Source organism: Cyprinus carpio, chromosome A13 (genome assembly GCF_018340385.1).
Source record: "Cyprinus carpio isolate SPL01 chromosome A13, ASM1834038v1, whole genome shotgun sequence".
In the NCBI taxonomy this organism is placed as follows: domain Eukaryota; kingdom Metazoa; phylum Chordata; class Actinopteri; order Cypriniformes; family Cyprinidae; genus Cyprinus; species Cyprinus carpio.
The window spans coordinates 19,699,871-19,726,551 of record NC_056584.1 but is presented as its reverse complement, the minus strand read 5'-3'; the positions used below and the strand labels follow the sequence as shown (position 1 = coordinate 19,726,551).

General features: G+C 35.8%; 1 protein-coding gene across 2 annotated transcripts in view; it reads right to left on the bottom strand.

The window, feature by feature from the left end:
* Window positions 1–26,681, bottom strand: part of LOC109101205 (ADP-ribose glycohydrolase MACROD1-like) — a 510,464-nt gene that overhangs the window by 91,745 nt on the left and 392,038 nt on the right. The window lies entirely within an intron of this gene.

The window sequence follows — 26,681 nt, the reverse complement described above, 5'->3', positions numbered from 1 at the left end:
CCAGATGATGCACAGCCTGGCTTTTTACATGAGACCAAAGTACTCTGATGTTACCGCCAATGATCTGTCCATTCAGGTAAGACGGGAGTATGTAAATGAGCGGCAGAGAGGATTCAGATTAACCAGTGGAATGCAGGCTACAGAGGTCTTTGTTTATGGTAATAACAAATGCACTGTGCAATTTGTATGTTTATGGCTGCACATAATGCAGGCAATTTGACTGAAAGGGTTCGGAGTAATTTAGTGATGCTGTAATAATCAAAGCCTTGCTATTTGCTGTTAAGGAGTGGATCATGGTTGATGAGGGTAGTGGAAAACAACTTGTGAACCATGTGAGTTAATGCCAAATGAAACTTCAGTGGCCATTTTAGAACATGTTAAATAACTTTAGTGAAGATAATACAAAACAAAGGGGAAATAAAAGACTTTTTATGCGAGTCAGGGATTCAGTGTACCTTTCAGCACAAGTGTTGCGTGCTGATTTGACCCCCACATGAAAAACGTAGCAGATAGTGTCACAAAAAGCAATTTTGCAGGGTGCAAACAGGCAAAGTAGTGAAAGCAAATGAAAGAGGGAACACGTATTTGAGCTTACAACCAAAGACTTGTTGATCTCTTTGATACTCCACAGAGAGGCGAAAAAAGTGGGATTTTGTCTGAACTTCATGCATTCAGATAGTTTGGATATTCATGACCACATCACCTCATGAAAAATTGTTAATTGATTGGTAATCATTAGTCAACTTCAATATTAATATAATATAAATATATAAAAACTATTTAAAAAACACAGCCTTCAAGTATTTCGCAATTAACTTCAATTTATAGATAATATTATAATTTATAGTAATAAAGAAAAAATATATATAAATAGATATTAATAATAATAATATTAATCGAACAAATGTTAAATATTTATTAATAATTTAATTCAATTAAATATAAATGTATAGTAAGACGTTTTCTTGCAAATGTTATTCCTTTAATTTCATCTGCTTTTATCTTTATTATTATTATTATTATTATTATTATTATTTAGTTTTATTTTAGGTAATCACTAGTTTGACAGATCAATGGCAAGCAAGGTCAAACTTTTAATAGTCTGAAAATTGAGTATTATATTACAAAGCTTAACCAGCACACAAGACACTTTATCCAAATGATTAGTTTCATAAAGTTCAAATCATTGAGGGGCATTTGACATGAATCATGAAAAGCCTTTACCTCATAAAATCAAAAATGGTTTGTTTTTTAAACAAATCTCACCCGAAACAATAAAATAATATGTTTACACTGAATAATGCTGGTTATAGTTGTAGGCCGACAATCATTATGATCAGAGTAGCTTGCAGTACTGGAGTTTACTGTGACCCTCGTGACAGATATCCAGGTCCATCATCCTTAGAGGCAGTAACGGCACAGGAAGAACAGGAAGTTCTCAAGGTTATGTACCTTATTCCTTGAAACCTTGCCAATTACATTTCCAACCATTGCGTGTTAGCCCTAAACCTTTTTCACACTTCAGTTCCACTAAATCAAGCGAGACAAATAAAAACAGATATATAAACATGGTACCTCAGTCAGGGAGAAGTCAATTGATAAAATGCAAGGAGAGAGTGCGTGTGTGTGTTTAGTTAAGCAGTGACATATTCAACCTCTGGATGAAATTGGCGAGAAAGATGACAGCGGCGTGGTGTTTAATAAAGCATGAGAATGGCAGAGTCTGAATCTCGTCATTAAGTTAATGCATTAGATATGATCACACCGTAACCCTCCCCCCTCTTTCAATTTCCAGGTTCTCAGCCAAGAGGAAATCATATTCATAATTATCACCACATTAACCTCTAACCGCCCTATTCACACCCTTCATTTGAATTTATTTAGATGTGGATTTTCTTATGATGGCTTTAGAGTCACTCCAGGCTGCACAAATCACATATTAAAATGAGCTAACATGCCCATAACACTATACATACGTAAAAAAGTTAGCATCCTGGAATGTCTAAGGTATAAAATAAAATAAAATAAAATAAAATAAAATAAAATAAAATAAAATAAAATAAAATAAAATAAAATAAAATAAAATAAAATAAAATAAAATAATAAAATAAAATACCAGTCTTTAAAATTCTGGGGTGTTTGAACAAATCAAAAAACATTTAAAAGAAATCTACTCATGATGCATAAAAAAAAAAAAGAAGTTAGCAACTAGCAATGTCAAAAGTACTGGAAATAGCATAAAAAGTTATTTCTTTGGTCTCTATTACTGACCATTTAAAGGGGTCATGACATAAGAAATCAAATTTGTCTTGATCTTTTGGCATATAAGACATCTTTGTACCATTAAAACATTCTGCAATTTTCATATCTTAAAATGTGCTCCTCATTATAAACAAAGCATTTACTTAATCAAGCTCCAAAAACAGCTTGTTTGGATCTGAGGTGGTATGTGACGTCACACACATACCACCTCAGATCCAAACAAAGGCACAAACATTTGCATACACTGCCTGCCTTTATACAGAGAAAGACATGAACCAATAGTCATAATCTCACGATAGGCCCCGCCCACTGGTGTTCAGTCGCTTCACGTCACGTCAAAAGCAAATACAACCCAATATAACAACTGCCGCTGTCTTGTCTACACTGGATACATTGACTGGATACAGTGTAGAGATGCGCGCTTGAGTGTGTCAACAATTTGACAAACAGAAGAGTGAAAAAAGTTTGCTTTGATGCGTTTGGTTTAAACAGCTCATTCGAGTTGAAGTGAACAGACTTCAAAAGGATCTTATTGTGTAGGATATTTGTGAAATCCCGGATTGTGTGTGAGGATTATATGTTTGTTCAGAGCATTTTGTTTTCTAAACAAGGCACAGTATAATGGAGAGTTATAATAATAATGTTATAAAACATTAAGAGCATATTAGTTGCTGTTGTGTTGGTTTCAAAATTGGTATCAAGCATCACAAAATTGAACTAGTGTAAATAAAAAAAGTACTATAATGTTACAATTCTTTTTGATTGTGAAGTCCCAATCAAAATACTGATCAACAAGAATGTCTGGGGAAAGTAAAAAGTGTGCAAATGTGAGTTTTAGTCTTGCTTTGTAAGGCTCGCTAACATAACCGCTGGTGCCACTAAATGGTAGCCCTTCTCACCAGCCCACCCGTATGTCTGTGAGAAAACAGAAAGAGGCCTGACTGTTTTTTTCAAACTGCCTTTTTTATTTGTGTGTGTATGTTGAAACCGAAAATGAGGCATTAATTGATTCCCACCTAGCTGGTAATGACTCGTTTCCCTGTGTATTGTGCTGCTGTTTGGATCCTCCTAATGATGTGTGTGTGATAATTAGATATGAAGTGATGGGAAGCCAAAAACAAACACACACCCAGCCTCTCAATCTATGCTGGCTGTCCTCTCCCGCTCATGTCCTTCTGCACTCTCTCCGTCTCTCATTTGACACATAGTGCCCAAAAACAGCTGCAGCATTGAGATGCAAAATTAAAATGATTTCTAAATGCAGAGGGTAAACATGTCAGAGGGCTTGGCTAAATGTGTAATATCTCAGAATGATAAAGATTGTATTTATCAACCCCTTGATGCAGACAGATATGTTTGGAACACTATATTTAAAACATCCTAGAATCCCAGCATTTAGAGCATGTATAAACCATGTTGACAAAAATCACTTTTCCCCATTTATCTTTGATGTACCCATTACAGAAAGCCCATTTGGAAGAGTAAAAAGACTTTCATTAACAGTTAAAGAGTCAAATAAGGTGGATACAAGTACTTAAATGGATCATCTATTTTCACCCTAAGGTCAGTAAAGTTTTTTTGTGCTTCAAAAAACAAGATGTATTTCTTATGACAATTTTCACTCTCTCTCAGACCCATAGAATTATCTGTTTTGTATGTGAAATGAAATACAGCACTTACTGTCATCTTTTACTCACCCTCATGTCGTCCAAACATGTACAACTTTTTCTTTTGCAGAACACAAAAGAAGATACTTTAAATAACAGTTTTTTTCTGTCCTTAAAATGAATGTCAAAACTACACTGGACCCCACTGACTTTACTACAAACAAAATGGACAAATTATTTTCAACTGTTTTCCACAGATGGAAAAAGTCAGGTTTGGAATGACACAAGGGTGAGTAGATGACCGAACTTAATTTTTTGTCTGAACTATTCCTTTAACAAACTGTTAAGATCAGACTGAAATGATCTTGGAAGAAAACTTCAAGCTTCTGAACACCAGTAACTGTGTGCATGTGTTCAAACTCACTCATCTGTCTGATGTCGGACAACTGCAGAAAAACAAAACAAGCCATTTCGCAGCTTGGTTTGAACTTTGGAAGACATTGTGAGTTCTAAAAGCTACAGTATGTTTTCAAAGTACAACCAGCTCTTTCATCTCAAAAGATCAAGGCTAGAAATTTGATTCCTCAAGATATGACCACTAAAACTATCAACTAATGGGCTTTCAACTTGCTCAAAGTTTTAGAAGAATGGTCTAGGGCACATTTCTAAGGTGAAGTATAAGAAACACTTTAATAATACAAGATAGTCCTGACAATTTATGGCCCACAACACTCACAAATGATCACTTTTATCTTCTTGAAACGACAAATTTTGAGACTCCAGTAGTCCCTGGAAAGCAGAGAGGACTTATGGTTTTATACTCAAGTCCTTAGGCTTCTCAAGAGGAGCGTGAGATGGATCACTCTTGACAGGATAATGGCTTTTAATGGCATCATTTGACATTAGAACCCAACTGTGAATGTATGCAGACAGGTTTCACTGCTCAGAGAGTGACAATTGCAAGCTTTAAGACTTTATGAATGAAACTAATCAAAGGGAGTGCTTCAAAATATCAGTTAAATTTGTGCACATGTGCATAAAAAAGGAAGTTGGGTGTTACGAGATGATGGTCTATATTTATACACAAGCTTGTGGCATGCCTGTTAAGGGCGACCAGTAATGACACAGCATTCCCTGAGAGCATGGCAGGCTTCATAACACAATATGTCGTTCATATTTTCCCTGATTTGCATCTAGATTGCTTTAATTATAAGTAAAAGTCAACTTTCGTCTCTGTGACAGAAGCAGGCTGAATCGATTGGTAGGCGTGAATAATGGCAAAAGTCAAAGCGCGACTCGCTATCAAAACATCGGCACCGTATTAATCAGGATCACCGACATGTTTCCTTTCCCCGCTCCCGGAAGACACATAACTTCACAACTCAGAATAGCTAATTAAGGAAACATCGCTTTCCTTTGCTCCATATTCATATCCTACAGAAATGAACAGCAAATGAACAGCGAGGTTCATTACAGCTAGTGAAGCCAGTGATTTTTAAACACGCTTTCTTTGTACCACACCTATGACTATGCAATTCTGCTATGTTTAATCACAAAGTTTCTGGGAGATGCTGGAAACTTTTGAGATGAGAGAGAGAAAAGCAAAAAAGACCAGGACTTGGAGGAGTACAGCTAAATAATTCAGCTTTAAGTTGGAAGTGACATCCAGCTTTCACTGTCCAAAACTTTCAACTGTAACCCGGCACTCTTTCCCGCTGCTATCGTCACAAGGTCAGAGAGAAGTAATGGTGGCTAAACACTATTCTTCAAACAAACACAGATTTCAAGCCTGGCCAGTTTAAAGAACAGCAATGAGATTTTTCGACTACAGCTCTTTTTGTCACAGCAGTGACGTCCTGCTGGATTCTTGGGTCGAAATAGAGACATTTGAGACAGTGTCAAGTTTGTCACAAAGCAAAAATTTATTTTTTGACTGCAGGATAAGTTCATAGTTCTAAAAGCTTCAGAAGTCATCAGACTTATCAATTTCAATGAAAAAAAGAGAGAAATTTACATACAAACATGACAACACATGCAGACTCAGAATGAACTAAGGAGTTCTCTTTCAGTTCAACAATTATATCCAAATGCCTGCAAAACTTTATGCCAAATGTATGTCACAATAACTTCCAAGTCATGCAGCTATTTGGAGAAAGTGGAGAGGCAAAGCTACTTTAGAGGTGTAGCTACAATATGAGCTAAGCAACTTCAAAAACACTGACAACAAAAAAGAAGTCTCATATAGGGTACTAGAAAAAATTGGTACATTTACACTAAATACAACAAATAAAACTAGAATCTACTTAAATCAGTGAATCAGTTTATTTTGAACCAGTTCATTTAAATGAAGTTTGATGTTGTTGTTTTTTTTTTTTTTTTTTTTTGCTTGCTTTTCTGTGTTATTTTTCAGTGTATTAATTTGCATTATTTTTAGTGTGTTTCGAAAAAATGCTTTTCTTTTAAACTTCTTATTCATTTTGAACAGTAGTACATACAAAGAGGACATTACAGTGTTGTGAGTTTCATTATTATCTCAGGTTGCTATTAGATCACTAAAATTACAGGTCCAACTGTAAAGACTCTCTAGAAAAGTATATGAGATTTTTTTTGCCGTGAGAGAAATGAAAAGAAAAACAAAAACAAGTATTGCAGTTCAAAAAAGCTCAAAGAGTTTTTCAATTAGCCTCTTAAGGGAAATCTTCTTGCTTTCCTCCAGTTGATTAATATATTTCATCTGATGTCATGGTATGACTTAATACTGATGATTTATTCACTTATTTTAAAGATGAATGAGAAGTTTTTGACAAGATAATTAAAGAACCCATGAAAGGTGCTAATAATTAATGCATGAAATGATAATCATATTGAACCTGTAAATTATAATTCTACATGCAAAATACACCTTTATTTATTCAAGTAAAAGCTTCTTTTAATGCGAGAGCTTAGTACTAATCATTGATTAATTCCTTAGCAAACCACATCAATATGCAACATGCAAGCCGTTAGCAGTTTACTTGCTGAAGTTTCAAATGATAGTTAATTTCAGTTGAACTGTAATTGAATGTGCTTATCAGGACCATTATTTCTTCTTATCATGTTTAAGAACAGCTCATTCTGCCTTTTTCAATACTACTTGTTATGTGGAGGACTACTGTTAACGAACCATGGGTCGGTTTCGAATCTCCAGTTCAATCACCTGACAACAATCCTCGATAGACTGATGTAAACCAACAAACCAGCAACAATATCAAGACCACTTTCATGCAGTGACTGTGGGCTCTCTGAAAAAGAAAATATCAATAGCAATTCCAGCAATAGTGGTTTTCATTTCATATTTACTCAGGAAATAAACATCTGTGTGATGGTCCAATAACAGTGAAGATCACAGAGAGTAAATAATAGATGAAGACATGTGGAAAAGAAAAGAGGGGAGAGAGAATTTGACCTTTGAAAACTGCTTCCCTTCATGCTGTTAATTTGTTTTGACTGAGTATCTCTTCTCTCTGGCAGCTTTAGAGCTGGCACAGGCTGGGTCCAAATGTGTATATCCACTCCACTTCCAGGTAAGCACGCACAACTTCCTTTTTCCATTCATTGTCGTCATAGATGATGCTTTCATTAGCCTGTGTGGCACTTATGAAGAATGACTGCACTGATAAGTGGAGAAAGACTGAGATAAGAAGGAGGGGGAAGAAAGGTGGGCTGGTGAAATTAAAAGCCTCCTCTACTGTTGTAAATGTTATTACCGCCATCCTCCTTGAAAGCCAACCCAGTGCCACAAAGCACTTATGATTCTTTCATTTTCTGTCGATGCAGAATCCTCCCTAAGCTGGTGACTCATGGGGTTACCAGAGGTTTAATATTAAAAACAATGCCTTTATTTATTTAGGCTCCAATAAATAAAACTGAACCAACACTGACATGTTTGAGTTTCATGTCGTGTGCTAGTATGCTATTATGAATTCTGACTGAATTCATCTGAATTAATTTTTCAGCAGCTCTCTTAGTAAAAATAGCAGGTCCCAAACTTTAGAACGAGTCACTCAAACAATTCGTTAAAAATCACTGATTTATTCCAGAACAAAACATAGCCTTTCTCTATGAGTGAGTCATTCACTCTGAACCCACTGGTTCATTCAGATACGCCAATTCTGTGTGTTGCTCAGAGACGTGCAACAGCTGTATTTGGATGTACAGTATTTCCATTGGTGGAGCAAAAGGAGACAAGCAACTGTGTCTGAAATATTAGCACGTTTCTCTATATTAACTTCTTGTATATTGAACTGTTGTATAAAACCAATATCACATTCGCAATTGTGTTGTTGATGACGCTGGAGATTGACTGCATCAAAAAGTTCTAGTTTGTTTGAAACCAGTTCTCAGTGCCCAGAGTCATATGCGCACACAACACGTCAGTAATACTTTTAGCCATTGTTTTCAAACTGAGAGTTATCTGCGTGGTCCTTTTCTGTGTTCTTAACTCACTCACTATATGGAATAATTTGCAGCTCATTGATTCTAACAACAGGACATAACCCATTCAGAGGGCTTTCTTTGAAACATAATGATGGCAAAGCCCACAAAAGGCATGCAACAAAATGATCTATTAGGATGGTAATTACCTATAATGCATCTGGGATGAGGAGGTTTTCAGTTCGCATAAGAGGTCAATGGAGACTACGAGACGATGAGAAGCATAATCTAAATGACTCACAGGGGTTTATGTTCAGCTTTGGGTGGCAAACAAACACACACACACACACACGCTTGTATATAACATCTGTATGAGTAAGCAATGAAATAAAAAACCTCAAACTTGAATTTAAGTTACAAGAAATCTCAAAATGAGTCTCTGGATCTATGTACTGATATCAAAGGCCTGTGGGAGAGCAAAAGTAAAGGCTCTAGCAAGAACCTGTCAAGTGTCAGTAGTTTTAAAGTGTACGTTAAGAATCCCCTTCAACCAGGCAAGAGATTCCTCAGGTAACTAAAACATACTTCAAGGGGTCTAGAAAAGTTCAAACTTCTTAACATTCTCATACTTTTTAAACAAATAGCCACCTTGCTCAGGCATCCAAGAAACCTCAGAGCGTGTGGAAGCAGAATTTGTTAACAACCACATTTTAAACCAAGTTCTCAAGTTACACTGTGCTGTGGCTGAACTTTATGTTGATTTGAAGTTTGATCTATAATAAAATGGAACCATGGGATTCATTCTGGGATAGTACAGTATAACCACAAAACATGTACAATATGTTGTAACATGATTTTATTGTAGGGGAAAAAACAACAGCTTACTAACATTTCCTGTGTAAATTTATGTCCAGTTTTGTCTCCATGAGAACATAATGTCATAAACCCTAAAAAGAATATTATTTAACAGATCAGTTCATGTAATCGTTTTATAAAACTACAAGCTTCACAATTCTTTTAAATCCTTCAAAAATGCAAGCCCCATTCACTTCAATTGCTTGCTTTCTCCAAAACAGGACTGGACTCTACTGACTTTCATTTTATGGACACAAAATACATTTTTCAAAATATCTTAAGAAAAATCACACGGGTTTGGAACGGCATGGGGGTGAATGTTTTGGGTGAACAGTCCCTTTAAAATTAGCCTTGCAATATCCACCCTTATGATACACAATATCAAGTAAATATCTTTTTACGTAAGACCTATTTCATACATCTTGTGTCTGTGGTGGATATTTATTTTAGCACCCATATTAACAGGTTACAGAATCCCCACTGAACGGAGGGTAGGGCGGTGGAACGTCCCAAAAGCGGTGAAAGTACAGTTTTGTGCATTACGTGCTGAACTCAGCAGAAAACATGTTGAAAACGCACTTTAAACCTATTTATCAACAGGATCTTTTGCAACATAGACTTTTATAAAGCAATAGAAAATAATGGAGCAAACTACTCATCCTTTGTTTGAAATGTGGCCTGTTGCGCATGATGCAAAACCCACACATATAGTCACACAAACAGAATTTTCTGTTCACTTTCTCATCATACCAACATGACCAACAGCTAATTGATAGTGAATGCACAATACTAAATGAGCAAATTTAACCAGATATAGCATAAGAATAATGCCTTCTCATGTCAGAAATGGTACTCCGATTTTAGAGTCAGTTGATTTTATCCTTGTAGCGTAAGTCAAACATTGTCATGTGTCACAATAAAACATTTCAACTTGCAAAATAAGTCACAGCTTCTGCATTTGATGGGTCACACCACATCTATTCCTGCATTTGTGCTCAGTGGTTGATAATTAACTGACCAACATTCACACCCCTACTTTGAACATCTGTCCAATTAGTCTTCTGAAGTTGAGCCAGCTACAACACAAAAGGATAAACTGCCCGAGCCGGTTGATGGTTTCAGCTTATCTACAATGAAACAGGAACTATAAATAAACAATATGTTAAAGGAATAGTTCCCCCAAAATCAAGCAAACTCTTACTTCTTTTTACACTTCCTAGAACTTTACAGAGCTCTTATATACCCTAAGATTTAAATGATTTATAATACCTTTTATTATGTCTTCAACTTGACAGTGCAACTTCATATTGATGAATCAAGAATCAAATTTTAGTGTCCTTCTCTCATTGGAAGAGCTAGTTCTTTATATTCTAGTCCTTGTAGTGAATGAGAGTCTAATCAACTCTTCAGCTAGATTATATGAATTGGGTGTCTTGCAGTTATGCTTCTTCTCGTCTAATTTACGAGACTCTCAATCTTCCGGCTACAGTTTGAAGACTCCATTACCCTTGATGACTAAAGGAAAGCAGCCTACCTTCCCCTTCAAACAAAATATGACTTTCTGTCTCCTTAAAAATATGGTAAAAAACACAAGACAGGAGCAAGAATTGCAGGAAGTACTTGTTAAGTGCCACAATGGTTTGTTTGATTGATTTAGATAATAAGAGGAGGGTATGAATGTTTTTTTTTTTTTTTAACTATTAGCAGGTACTTTTGTCGCTTTTCACAAAAAATATTGTCTTAAAAAAACAAATTTTTAGGAACATCATTTGTCAAGGTCATAATTTGTAAGATCCATTCATCCATTCTTCCTCTATGGAATTTTCCTCTTTAATTCCACACAATAAATATTCAACTTCATATTGAAATGGAGTTTTTACTCTATAAGTGACCATATTTATTCAAAATATTTTTTGAACGATTATTTTTGATGGATTTTCACAGTTTAAGATTAAAAGTAAAATCAGGAATCTGACAAGTAGAAATGTTTCCAAGACAGTTAATGTGAACGTCATATACTGTAACTGTTTGAGAAAAAAAAAGTGCCTGAGAAGCTGAATGAACATCTGTGAGTCAGATCTGGAAGTTAGTTCTTCCATCCTGAGGTTTCTCTCAGTACGAGACAGAACTCAGAGCACGAGTGTCTTATATCTCTGCACTAGTGCATGTGCGTCAGGCAGCAGTGAGCTGTCAAAGATCAGCATATAAATAGTAATTGAGCGCTCCAGGCATCAGGAGCGGGACATAGAGACACTGTGGCCCTTCTCCACAGGAGCACCCAGCCTCAAACGGCCTCTGCTGAATGACAAAATGAAGGGGGGAGAGCATGTCAACTCCCCACAATTGCTCCATCTCTCTGTTTCACCAATGGGGCAAGAAGTAGCCTGCGGACAACAGCATTAAGTGTCAGTCAACTTTCTGCTTCACCAGACATACATTCACATTCATAAATCCAAATAAATAACCTATTTATTTTACCCCCTTACTAAATAAATTCCCAGAGTTTTAGTGAAATGATACAAAATCACACAGACACAAATGTACGGCCAATACACTGCACTTCTGCGGTCCGGATTTACATACTCACTGTAATACTGTGTTATTGCGTTAAATTTTGTAGGGGGCAATGTAGTTCTTCGATTCAGTACTGTTTTTGTATTATTTTTAAAATATAGATTAAAATGTCAGGGGCATAAGCTAAGGCTTCAATCTACAACCTTTTCAATTAATATGTAAAATTATGCATAAATATGAAATTGTGTATGATGAAAAAAAAATCTTGATGAATGATATCAATTCATTTGGATATTTCTCAGGTAAAACACGTTGATTTTTCTTAAGGAAAACAATATCTCTACTAATGCTGTAAACTATAGAGGAAACCCTGTCAGTTGGTACATTACTATAATACTAAAGGTTACAATTAATAAGAGAGTACAAACTGTTAAATTTGATTCCTATGTTATTTTTAGATATAATAATCAACACTCTACACATAATTACGTTTCTACTCCAATTCATTGTTGAAATATAAACATTAAACTTGTTTTCATGAGAGATTTACATACAATAAATAAGACCTCACACCAAGAGGTGAGTAACTGATTGTGAACTGAGGCTACAAGATGGTAATCATCAAAATCATTAGATAATAAATCTATGCCTTATCTTCAAACTGTCACTACAACAACAGTTGGCCATAGAAGAAAACATGATATAAATTACATATACATTTAAAAAATAAAACAAAAAAAAAACATGCATTGTTAGAAACATTTGTGTTCTCATACTTAGAAATAGTATGTTTTAGGCCCAAGAAGTGAAGAAGCGAATTGATCAAATTCCAATAGAATCTATAAGAGTTCAGAAGAGATGGACACGGGCAGCACACATACAAGTATTCAACCAGCTTAAACACACACACACACACACACACACACACACACACACACACACACACACACACACACACACACACAACACACACAGGGAGACAATAATAGGAAAGGACTTGTCTTGTCAGAGACCTTCGTAGTGATAGAATGCCATGTGCTCCTATGTGACAGTGTGATATTGGTTCAGGCTGAGTTTGATAAATGCATTGGTCATATGAGAAGCAGAAAACCTAGGCCTCTTTGAGCAGATGTCCTATATGAGAACACTGCCAGGCCCAATGGCGCTCCCACAGCGATGCCGTCTCTGCGGCCTCAAACATGACGCTCTCTGGAAATGAGATTGCAAGCCTTTCCGAGCTCCTAAGGGAACATTCACATTGTCCTTTATCGATATCATCTCTTCAGGTTTTGGAGGAAGTTGGTAACAAAAGAATGACTTTGTGGAGTCACTTGGGAGAGGGAGAAAGAGAGAGAGAAAGATGTGCCTGTTCTGGCAAGAGCCCAAGGTGAACAAGAAGAAAGAAAGATGAACAGAAGAGGGTGACCTCTCTTCAGACAGGTGCGACCCCCCTCTCAAGACCACCTGCCTCTCCTAACAGGGTCAGCCTATTAATTCTGCCCCGGTACGGCCACTGCTACAGCTGCTGAAACAGTGAGAGAAAGACTGTTTAACCTGCTCCAGCACAAGCGAGAAAGCCCATTGCTCTTCAGTTCAGTGTGCCATAGAACATTCTTGAAAAGTACTATGGTGGTACCATAGTACAGTGCAGCAATGAAGAAAATAACAACTAAAAATAGAAATGCGACTAACTTAACTACATTTTTCATTAGCGTGGCAGTACCTCAGCTATTTTCAAACAGTGCATCTTTTTCAGTTACAAACTACTGTTTCCCAACATAGGTGGTGCAGTGTGACAAAATGCTATGCTGCTGTTTTTTGTCACATTGTATTGCACATACAACAAGCTCGGCAATTATCAAATGCACAATCCTACAATGTCCTCCCTCATATGTAGCATTGGGAAATCCTATTAATTTAGATGAACCAGTTCAAAAAAATGAGTCGGCACAGAAAGCCCTGAGCAGCAATTTACAGCTGCTTTTTTAAGAGCTAAATATTTAGTTAAATGCTGCTGTGCATTACTATGTTTTTGATCCAGTTATAGACAGTAAATGGGGTTATTTCTAGTTTCATTAGATGTATTCAATGTAAAATTGTTTGTTCAAGTTAAGTTCTGTCACATTAGAGGTCCTTGTTTTTGTCAGATAAAATAAATATCATAAACAGATACTGTTGATTATGAAAATAAATTATATAATCTGACAGTTAAATATAAAAAAATGGCCTCAAGAAACAGCCCCGATGTGGTTAGCTACTTTTTGTTAATCGCTTGTACTTGATTATAAGAAGTTTCAAATTAGCTCCTGCAACACTGGTACACTGATGGTATCAGAAGGTAATGCTATGATACTTTAATGTATCTTTATTACATTCATAAACCTTGGCATTTCTGTGGAAGTCCAAAGTATTTCAAAGAATACCATGGCATTTCCATGGCACTTGTCTAAACACTCAGTAGGCAACATCAGATGTACATGGTCTTCAAAGAGCTGCTCAGAGTGTGTATTGAAAAGCTCCTTATGACACCAAAGGCATCCTTACGCATTCTCTTATTCTGCAAATCTTTTTTTCTTTTCATATTCAGAAACTAAAGGGTGAAATGTGATAAATAAAATACAATAAAAGGGCAGCCTCTTCATGCAGGTCATGGAGAGAGCAGAAAAGCTTCAGATGGGTTGGTTGGTGTGTGTGGGGGTGGGGGGTCTCATGGATCATGCAGTGTGTGTTTAGTGATGAACTTGACAAGTTTGTGTACAACCTAGTGATCTTGTTCTTGTTGATAATTATCCAAAAAAGCATTTTGTGCTAAAACGTAAAACATCTGCCCTTTTGAAAAAAGACGTTCACAAGGTCAGCATCACAAATTTGCTTATTTCTTCAATAATCCCATTTAAGGAAGCATTTGTCATCAGTTTTCCTTCCCTTATGCATGCAGTGGCCATGACACCACATGGACAACATAAAAATGTTGAGGCCATTGAAATTGTTATCAATCATCCATATAAAGGTCAAATAATGTGCTGGAGGTACAGTGACACCACTTTTCTTTAAGGACAGCTAACAAGAGAAAAAGAGAGAGAGAGCCTGATCCCATAGTCTGAAGCTTTAGGTAATACATCTTACTGTGCACAGGTAAAATGCAAAGTGTGAAAATACAATACTGTACTGTATCTGTGAGCACATTTTAAGAAAACAAACATTTTAGCTTTCAATAATATGTTGGTTAAGAGATAAACTCCATCTTTATCTTTATTCATAAAAAATAAAACAGAAATACAATAAATGTCAAAATGTAATTAACTAATGAAAGTATCAATGCTTAACCCCACCATGGAGACAGAATTAATTGGTCTCACCCTGTTCAAACCGAAAAATATGTTTACATATCTAGTGATAAAACACCCCAACAAATTGGTGCTGGGTTTTGTCATGTATGCAATTCGTCACCCTGCGGATAGCAGGAATTATATTGATGGCCATGCCATGTTAAAGCTAGCGGTCTAAACCCATGTCTGGTTAAACCCCCTCAAGCGGACAGGTCTGTCAGGCCGTAATTAATGCACAAACATTGACTTTCAAACTGGCTTTGGCCTGGGGCCATGCTTTGAGGCTGATTCTGATTCCTCGCTATGAAAAAAGTAAGAAACGAAGATCATTTGGCTCACCTGGGCTGATCTGAGACCTTTACCTGCTGATTCACATTCAATGCCGGTCCACCATTCAGAACCTCTTAAACTTGTTGTCATTGCTGCCGCACGACTTTTATTAATCGATACTGAATCGCTACATTATATTTCTCAGCAACGAGGGGGGGTAAAATCACTGTCTTTTAAGTAACTCAACTCAGCTTCATTGCATGTAGAGAGAGACAGACAGACAATTTACACATCTCTCTCTCTCTCTAAATGGCCATATTTGAGAAAATTTTGCACCTCTGATATAGCTGTCGGTCATTTAACATTTCTATCGTAAAACGTATCATTAAAAGTTGACTAATATTAAATGGTTTGCACTGCAGCTTTATCTTACCTCGCTCTCTTTAACGTTAAACTGACATTTCGCGTTTTGCTTCTGTGAAACGCGAAGCAAAACTTTGATTTGGTTGGCCATCTCAGTCATTTCGACATTGACGAGCGCTGTTAGACTGCTAAGGCTTTGATCTGAAGTGCCTAGTATGTGCAGCGGTCTTGCACGCATCCATTGACTAGCGCATGTTAATTCTCACACTTTAATAGTATGTATAGCTCCTAACAGGCTGTGTGACTATGAGAAGTTATCTCAAAATGTACATCAGTATGCAGTTTATGAAGTTAACTTTTGATGTACATATTGATTACTTGGTAAAAAAGACTTAAACCAAGATTGGGTATTCTATTTTGGCAAAAGCTAGAAAGCAAATTATTCAGAGTACATTTTTACCAATTCTAGATTATGGAGATGTTATTTACATGCATGCTTTTACGTATTTATTAAAAAGGCTGGATAGTGTTTTTCATGCTGCATTGGGATCAAATGCTTGTTCTTTCATCATTGTTTGCTGTATAATAAAGTAGGTTAGTCCTCTTTATATCAAAGAAGGAAATCACATATGTTAGTGCAGACTGTTAAGGCATTGCTGGGCATGCTTCCAAATCACATCTCTAGTATTTTATGCCTACGTAGAAAGAATTATAACACCAGATCATCAAATGGAACTCGTGGTTGTGGAATAAATTTCAAACTGAAACTCCATTAGAAACAATTCCTTCTCTGAATATTTTTAAAAAATTAGTGCAGTGTTTAGCAAATGAACCATGTTGTTGTTTTAATTAATTTACTGATTTATTATTGTTTTTGCTTCAGTTCTATATAATTTTGTCTTGTAAGGTGTATGTTTGTGAAATTTTTGTATGGTCATCTTGGCCAGGACACCCTGGAAGAAGAGATTTCTTTTATCTCAATGGGACCTTCCTGGAAACATAAAGGATAAATAAATAAATAAATAAAAATTAAAGGCCACAGTATGAGCAAAACAGAGAAAGTAACTTGTGCTTTGCCACACAAAGTCCTCTTTATATCAATAACAACAAGCCAGTGAAGGGAAAGAATGATGCCAAATGTAGGCCAGTCAATTGATGGATCTGTCTGTGACATTGAACAGGCGTCTGTCTGGAACGGGCGCATCGAGTGAAATCTGTCACTGCAGGTTGTGTTAATTTCAGAGTTTATTCAGATTATTTATTGATTTTTTTTTTTATTGATTGAATTTTTTTTCTCCAGAAAACTGTTAATACTAAGACCATGCAAAACAGGGAAGACAGACATTAAAGGAGGAGGAATGGAGGTAAAAAAAATAAAAATGAAAACGAAATTAAGGTAGAAATACATAAATAACAAATGGCAGTAAAGAAATATGTAAGAAATAAAGCAAAAAAGCAAATAAGAAATGAATGAAAGAATGATGTGAGAAAAAGAAAAAAGGTAACAAATGAAAAAAGTAAATAAAGTAAAAAAGGAAAGACAAATTAAAGAAAGGAAAAGAGAAAATAAAGATAAGAAGAAAATTGAAAAACAATAATTTAGGAAGCAAAGCAAAAAAAAAGGAAGGACAGAATGAAGAAAAAACATGCAGGTGGGCATGCAAAAAAAGGAAAGCAGGAAAGAAGAAAGGAAGAAAGGTATAAAGTAAGGGAGGCAGGAAGTAATGTACTTGAGCATGATCTATTCTTCCATAATCTCCTGTCAATCAAGATATGCAACAGATCTTCAATAATAGCACCACCTCCTCTATGAAGGACAGAAAATGCTGACAAGTGTCTTTTCATTCTAAGGCCTGAGGTTTACGGCTTAATCCATTTTAATACAATCACCAGGGAGAGAGGCAAAAAAAGTGGCCATTAAATTTTTCATAATCTTCCATTTCTGGGAGCCACAGATAGCAGGCATAATTAATCCCTATGATAAACGACTCACTGACGAGGATGTCATCACTTTATTTTGTAGGATGTGCTCCAGCTCTCTGTTGTTTCTGCAGTAAGTTCTCTCTAAGCCAGGCCACTCTATTGAACAGAAATGTGATAAGGAGGTTCTAATGGGATCTATATGCATAAGTGATGAAAACTTTATGGATCGGGTGGCAGAATATGGAGGAAAGTTAACTTTCAAAATTGTGACAGAAAGGCAACAATAAGCATTAGGGAGCAATTAATGTAAATGTTATTAGTAAAGCTCATGAAAATCATATCTAATTCTTTTATTAAGAGTGATAAACGTCAAGGGTCTTATTTGATGAGCAGGTGTCTTTCCCGTATTAGACAAAACTAATCCAGGCATGGAACTGAACAGTCAAATTCATCTTTTTAAATAAACTTTTATCTTCCTGAGTTCAGAGGCATCATCGAAATTGATTTTCATGCAAGCATATCACGAAGGGCATATTGACACTGTGGAAGCAATTGGCTGCAACCTTGGGCTATGTATATCTCTCATATGATCTGCTGATTAATTATAACCCTCGCTGCCTGTTTACACTGCAGTTCTCACATTATTTCTTTCATTTAGCGCTGTTATCAACGAGTCACACATTTCCAGATTTCATAATATCATTATTATGAAAAATGTACGTTTAAGAAAAATCACACTAACAATGATATTACACTGTTTTGGGTAATGAAAGGCTGTCAAACACTGACAGAGACAGAAGGACAATTAATATAACTGTGTTAAGGTGATGCCCTTCTTTTGAAGATTGTAATGTACCGTAATACAGTTGACAGATCGAAACAATTTAATTCAATCATCATTCTCTTTATGTTCAGTCTATTCTCTAATGCTGGTGAATATGTATCAAATTAGCATCGAATTAGTCTTACTGTAGTTGGACAGATTTGGAGACAAACAAACAATAATTTATGTGTATTTAAAAAACAATATTTATAGATATTGATAATAGTAAAAGATGGATTTTATATTAAAATAACAAACATCTGTTATGGCTGTATATCAAGGCCGTCATGCAACAGTTGTTGTGCCCAAACATTCATTACTGAGGAATAGCAACAGCCGTTTCTGATAAGTTGTTGGAGTACAAAGAGGGAGCATGAGCATGTGATAGTTTCTGTACAACAGTTTAAAAAGCAAGAAAATAAAATTGAGAAACTTACATTTTAGATGTAATATTGCCAGTTACTTTATATGCTTTTGCTCTGCCAATAAAAATAGATTTAAACAAGGCTTGCTGCGCATCCTGAATAAATCAGTGTTTTTGAATTAATCATTTGAATGAATGATTCAATAACTCACTCATAAAAACAGCCACTTGTTACACTGCTGTATGAATCAGTGTAGTTGAACAAAACAGATTCATTGACTGTAAAAAAACTGTAAAACAGTCACTTATCGCCAACTACTGGTGTAACAATATGTATATGCACTACCATTCAACAGTTTGGGATCACTAATTTTTTATTTTAATTAAATATTTTTATTCAGCAAGGATGAATTAAATAGATCAAAAGTGACATTAAAAACATCACGATTTAAACTAAAATATTTAGCACCTCATTTTCAACAGTGATAATAAGAATAAAAATTTCCTGAGCACATAATAAGGATATTAGAATGATTTCTAAAGGATCATGTGTCATTGAAGATGTTTTAAATTGAAATATTACAATTTTAAATTGAAATATTTCACATTATTATTTTTTTACTGTATTTTTGGTCAGCCTTGATGAGCACAAGAGAAAAACATTAACAAATTTTACCAACCCCAAACCTCTGAACAGAAATAAACCTGCCCACTGATATCTGTGCATATACATCTATCACAAGCAGTACAGCTAAATGCTACCAGCTGACACAAAGCATCACACATCCCACCACTAACGCAAACTTTCTGAAAGCCACAGCTGTTTCCTTTTGGGACAGTGGATAAGTAATAGAGGGCTGTGTTAGATAAACAGGTTATGACCTCTTCTATTGAGACAGATAGTTCCATGTCAGTAGAGAGGAACATAAAAGTGCACCCTCAGCATTGTGCACTCTGACTGGACACGCTGAGAGAAAGTGAGGAGTGCTTAAAGAGGTCTCTGGGGGTGGAACCCTGGAGTGACTCCAGCATGGACTACCGGCTACTCCATCATGGTAATGTATGTAAATGTGTTCGTGTATACGACAACACAAGTTTCTCGCTGTCTTCAATTTGTTCTTGACCTCACCCCGGCAGGTTTCTTTGTGGCAGCATGGACCAAACTTGAAAAGAAAGGCCAGACAACTTCAAAAAAAAAAAAAAAAAAAAAAGGCCTGTAGCTACTCTGAATGCAGTAGTAGACTTATGGGTTAGCCTTAGGATGTGTCTGCACACCACAGATTTCAGCATAGTTATGGCAGGTGTGACACCAACATGAGATACAAAAGAGATGCCAGAGTCTCAGTTCAGTGAGCACCTTGAGGAGAAACATCTGACATTTCTGTGTCTTTCTCACTGACTTCACCTTAACTGAACTGAACCTCCTAGCAACCAGTGAACGCCCCCGCCTGGTCTCCAGTGTCCACCTACAGCAATGAAAGATGTGCAAACCATTCAACATGAAAGAGCACTTCATCTTTAAGGTAAAAACACTTTAGATCTGTTCTGTTTAGATCCTGTTCTAGCTTACCTAGTAAGCTACTATGCTGCCTACTGCCTTTTAACTGAAACGAAACCTTAAAAAATGCCTACTCTCAACATGAAGGCAATCGGATCATTCTCAAAAAATTTAGATTTTCAGAAATCAAAAAGTTCTGAATTCAATTTAGTTAATCTTTTTCCCACATGAAAGCTGATGGTCAACATATTTTAAGCATAACATTGGCAAAAAAAGGGATAAACATTCTTTTAAAATATTTATATAATTATTTATTATTATTTTTTTAACATGATTTTTCGCACCATTCTAAGACCTTGCACTAAAAACAATAAAATATTTCATTTTTTTTTTTAAATAAGTGTTAGAAAATTATTATTATTTTCTTTTTTACTTATATATTTTTTAATGACTCAATACTCTAGTAAGCATATACACATGTGGTACATATAAAGAATCAGTTTTTAATTGTATAATTTACATGTTACTGATACTTTTCAGAACTGAATAAACTCTATTTATAATAATTCTCCAGCATTTTGACAGTGTATTTATTGATTGTCTTTTATGCATGGCTTAAAATGCTCACTAGGTTTTGGAACAGAGCGACTGTCACGAATCATCCCTCATTTTTATTGTTAAATAAAGGCAACTGCACCTGAACTTGAGTCTCATGATGATTATAGGTCATATATACATATACACATAGCTGTTTACTATCTGCCCTGTTCTCCGGTCTACATTTTCAATATATCCTCCTTGCTGAAATGACAGCGACTATCTCCCTGATGTCATATTACAGTCTTACCTGCCACAGTCCCTGCTGAACTTGAATGATATTTACCATTCGGATGGCAAATCGCGCCATCACGACAGGCATTTGTTTCTATTAGCCCTTCAATCTCGGCCTTTGGAGCTCCTGTGAGGGATTGCATTTATTATCCGCATGCCTTAAATGACAGATGGCATAAAATAAACAAACATGTTTATAAAATAGAATAAAACGGAAGGAAAAATGATCACAGTCCTTAAAAGCCACAAGTGCAGGGACACAGTGTCTCTTGGTAACACAGTTTCTCTGAGCATGGATTCCTGGTTAGGTCAAGGTTTTATTAGGAGGGAATCTCCACAGTCTGTTTCATGTGTCTGAGCCATGTCAGGTGATGCGAGCCGTCTGGACCAGGGTCCGAGACACTGTATTAAACCGTCTGCTGTTTGCAAATTTAGAGGTGGCAGCCAAATAAACTGTGACACTGCATTTTTCAACGGCAGATTAAAGCAGTGTAGGTCTGAGTTACACAGAATTAGATGTAAAAATGGGACATAAAGCAAACAGATGACTTCTCTTTCCTGAGAAGTAGCACATTGGTGGCATTTGGACAATCAGTGGCTGTGATTGAAGCTGAGTTCTTTCAGGCAGTGTAAAAGCCCTGATAAAGGCCAGTGCAATCACGCTGAGGTTTTTTTTTTTTTCTCTCTCTCTCTTAGATGAGATGTCACAGTTGTTCTTCCAGTAACCTGGCATAATTTGTTAAAAGGAAAAGATGGGTTATACAACAAATTTGAGATGTATGGAAATCGAAAGGATTTAAAATATATATAAATACACACACACAAAAAAAAAAAAAAAAAAAAAAATCGAAAGGATTAGCACAAACTTAGTGGAAGAGCAGACTGAAAAGAGTGCATTTGATCTTTACCATTTACCATTACCATTACTAAAGAAATAACTGCACATTTTATTAGCATGCCATGCATTAACATGCCACGGCTGAACATTTACAGGTATGTGACCCAGTTTGGTTTAGGAACCTGTACTTTAAGAAGCAGTGAAATACAGCAATAGAGTTTATTAAACCTCTGAAAAAAGGGCAGCCTCTGTAATTGATTCATCATTATGGTTGGGGCAGGGGGCTCAATGAATGTCTATGGCTGCCACAGTCTGTCATATAGAAATCAGCCTGATGTCATACTGATGAGAAATACATACAAGAGAGAGAGAGAGAGAGAGAGAGAGAGAGGGTGCTGTGTTGTCTGGATTTATAAGAGGAGATGAAAGCGTGACTTCCTTCTTTGATGCCCTCAGATGTGAGAGAAGTTTAACACATATATAAAATAAAATATAGTAGACTATATTATATATATAAACACCCACTGCTTGGATTTTCAGAATGATTACATGCAGGGCAAAAAATGCCTTCTGTGTGAAGCTCTGTAAATCTAACAGGGTCATGGTGAGCTGGACCAGGGGATATACACAAAACTAATCTATCAAAAAAAGAACCTCCAGACTGAGCATTACCCAAAAACCTGGAGAGATGAGGTGCTTCTATGTATTTTAATGGTCCTGTTTGTGTTTGTAGCACCTTTTGTGTGGGTAGGATTTTCAGGAAGTTACCTTTAAGAAGAGGGAATATAGTTTCTGCAAAGTTAAATCACTATGTCAAATCTACAGCAATTCATCATTCTTATTTGAGAGTGTTGTAAAAGAGATGTTTCAATAGACTCTATTAAATACTCTGAATCTATATAGGCTGAAAAAAGCAAACCAGCAAAAAAAAGCAAGAAAGCAAGAAAGAAAGAAAGAAAGAAAGAAAGAAAGAAAAATGTTAAAAGTTTGAGTTTTGTAAGTTCTTAAAATAAGTCTCACAGTTATTTTTTTATTTATTTTAAATACCGTAAAACAGTAACTTTTTTACATGATTAGAATTTAAAACAATATTCTAAAATAGTATAATAACTTTTTTCTTTTTTAAATATTTTTTAAAATGCAATTTATTCATGTGATGAATAAATATTATTCATGTGACATTTTTTATTTTATTTTTATCATCACAGTTGGAAACAGTGTAAAGGGTTTACTGTCACTTCTGAATTTCAATTTAATGCTTTTTTACTGAAAAGTTTTAATTTAAAAGCATAATAATAATAATAATAATAATAATAATAATAATAATAATAATAATAATAATAATGTCTTCAGGAAATAGCACACCACGACATATGAAAGTCTTCAATAAATAATAATATAAATAATAATAATAAAGCATTCTAAAATGTCTGTCTTTTACTGTATTTCTGTGGGAAGATCCCAATCCCCTTTTCACTGCAGCCCAGCTTCCATCAGAAAACCCCATCTCCATTACTCTTCCCCAATGCGGTATAGTGAACATACACCCTGGCCCACGAAGGTTAACCTTCAGTCATCAATCACAATTGTCGGAGCGTGAGGTGCTGCGGCACTGCTGTACCATGATATATTACACATATAAGTAGAGGCATCTTAAGGTGGCTAAAAGCCTGGGCTCGAATTTACAAGCCAGGCCTAATGCACCTTATTGTGAAGTTAACAGTGTAGTGCATACATGCACTTATGTCCTGGGATGCTCCTAATGAACTAATGCACCTCTCGCATGCCAAGCCAATAATGGCATTCTCAGTGTTATGGATAGAGATGATATCAGCACAGCAAATTATCCTTCATGCATGGAGTTTCAACTGTGTACTCTGGCTGGAAAAAAAAGGAATGTAGAGAATAGAATCGAACACAAATTTTTTAGATAGAATAGAAGAATAGAATAGAAAAGTCTGTGGACCTAGTCACATGTTCATGTCAAATTCTCATCTTCTCTAAGTTTTTCACTGCTTGGCTCCTGGACTACAGGAGGTTTGCAGGTCAGGCACTTTATCCAACTAATCTCTCTTTTCATGACTTTTTAGTTATTTTCTCATGGACTTCAGGTTTTTCACTGGTATTATGTATGAAATGATCTCTCTGGAAGCTGAAGTTTAGGGGACTCCCATGAGTATGAAATAACATAACATATATACATAGTATATAGCAAAACAAAGCAAAGGCTACAAACTCCCAAAGTTTTAGGACGACCTGACTCACTTGTGGACTTTCATTGCTTTACTCTAGTGAGCTTAAAGGAACAGAATACCAACATTCTTCAAAATATTTTCATTTGTCTTTTTGTCTTTCACAGAAGAACGGAAGCCATAGAGGTTTGGAAAGGCATGAGGGTGAGTAAATGATAACAGAATTGACATTTTTGGATGAACTATCCCTTCAACAGAAATAATATTACTGTGATAACATCTGCAACAATCAGCAGGGAACATTAAATAAAGAGCTTCAGGCAGCTGCCCTTTTCCATAAATAATTTAGGAATCATTTTAGAGGAGTTCTTATGCTCAGCTTTATTATTATTTTGAAAAATTACCAGAGCATTATCAGAGTATCTCCCTTCCCTTCTGAAGTTCATTGTAAAGCATCTTACTTTACAGGTATCAGATCGTCGGTTACAATGGGCAAGATAAAGTGCCTAAATAAACTGGATATCAGGTGAATATCTAAAAAAGTATATGGACAATTTTTCTTTACAATCTAGATACAGCACAAATTATTTAGGTGCATAAACTGCTACTGGATTACTTTAATTTCTTTAGTGAAATTCCTAAAACAACGCATAGAGCATGGAAATATGGTCCAAAAAAAAAAAAAAAAAAAAAAAAAAATAGAAAATATGTGGGGAAAAGCAACATCAGCAGATGCAGTTAATTCAAATCACAATACTTAGCCTTTACATATTATCTAAAAAAAATTAAATAATTAGAAGCGAGAGGCAATGTTAGACGAAGTAAAAAGATCAGGTAACACTTGGGGTGAAGACACACCATAAGGCTCTTGCCGTGTTTTGTTCTCTCTGGCTAAATACTCTGTAATTAATCCTCACTTCCCTTCAGTTCACAATCAACCTGCAGGCTTTGCTTTGGCCTAACAATCACAATAAATTAATCTGCTCTCTGCTCCTGCAGGTAAAGGCCACTCAATAAAAGTGGCCCAGAAATCTGTTATGCAATCTATCCTGAGAAACCCGGAGGAATGAGAGTGGCACCCACAAAATTTTATTTGTTTGTGTGCTTTTCTTAATTAGTGTGTGACTACAGGTTGTTTGTAGAACTACTCCATTTATATTCCTCTTTACAATTCCTCTTGTACAGAGTACATGCTGATTAATGAATAAAGCTGCATATTAATGTCGTCCATTCTACATCTGAGTTCACTTACAGGATACCCAGGATTTCCTGAGCATGAAAATATCGAGCATGATGACCTCTGGCTTCTTTTTCCTCCATTTGCACAACGTTAATATTGTAGCTGCTACACGTACTTCACAAGCAGTCTGAAGTCTTTTAAATTAATTCTGTTTATTGCAAATATGAGCTTACTTGGATTAAGATAATAGGAAAATACTGCTCACAAGGCAAATTCCTTAGTGCAGTGTCTTAATGGGGCCAGCAGATGGATTACGGCAGTACATAAACAAAGTCAGTGTCAGCATTACATGACTGAAAGTCTGAGATTTAGAGTGGAAAGCTTGAGTCAATTACTCAAATTTAAGTTTATCATTCCGCATTGATATTACATACATTGTAATAGAAAAAATATTAAATATTTACACAAAATTAGCAATACAGTATGTACACGTCACAGTCAGACAGCTTTGGCAGCTGTGATGTGATATGCTAATCTGTTATTTCATACCTTTTAAAAATCCTTGCAATTATATCAGGTTCTACTAGGGGTCCACAGACCCCCTGTCGTAGTACAACTCACTTGTCATCATCAAAGTCAAATAACTCAAGAGCAAGCACAACGTTACAGTTTATGGTTGCAGAGTGATTGAGTTATTGATCTTGCTCATTCTAACAGCAGGATGATTAACTGGGAGGTCAGCAGCTGTACTTCAGTTAATGTGAAGTTAAGAGGGATTTCATTTATCCACTTCTATGATTGTCAAAACAAACCATGCAATATACTTTGTACAGTCAATTTGGTCTAAACATACTGAAGCAATCAGCATGAACAGACAATGACGTAAATAATCACAAACAAACCTGTCAAGTCAAACACTTAATTAGAACATCTACCTGTCAACATCACTACACATTCATGCGTTCAGTCTTTCAGCAGCACTGTAATGACTTGATTAATTTACAAATTCGTTTTGCTTATTTTAGTTCCACTTCCTCCCTACTTTCCTGCACCGAACAGGCAGCACAAACCCATTTAAAAAGCCAATAGACCATGTAAGGACTTTCCTCAAGCTGAAATGCTTTCGAATTCAAAGCGTGTGACGGTAACTAGCTGCACAGATGGTCAAGGCAACTGGGTTTGGGTTTTCACAACGAATTTGTTACCTTCATTTGTTTAGACCTGGTTTCTCAGATATAAGTAGACTCAGGTCATTAATGTCTTTCAAAAAAAAGTGCTCAAACCTCAAAGTTGTGCATCCTAGCACAATCAGACATCTTTAGTAGTGGGCAAACAGCTGGACGTGACATAAGAGAAGTACAAACAGACAAAGAGAGACAAACACGACAACTGAAGAGAGCAGTTGCCACTTCAAATTTT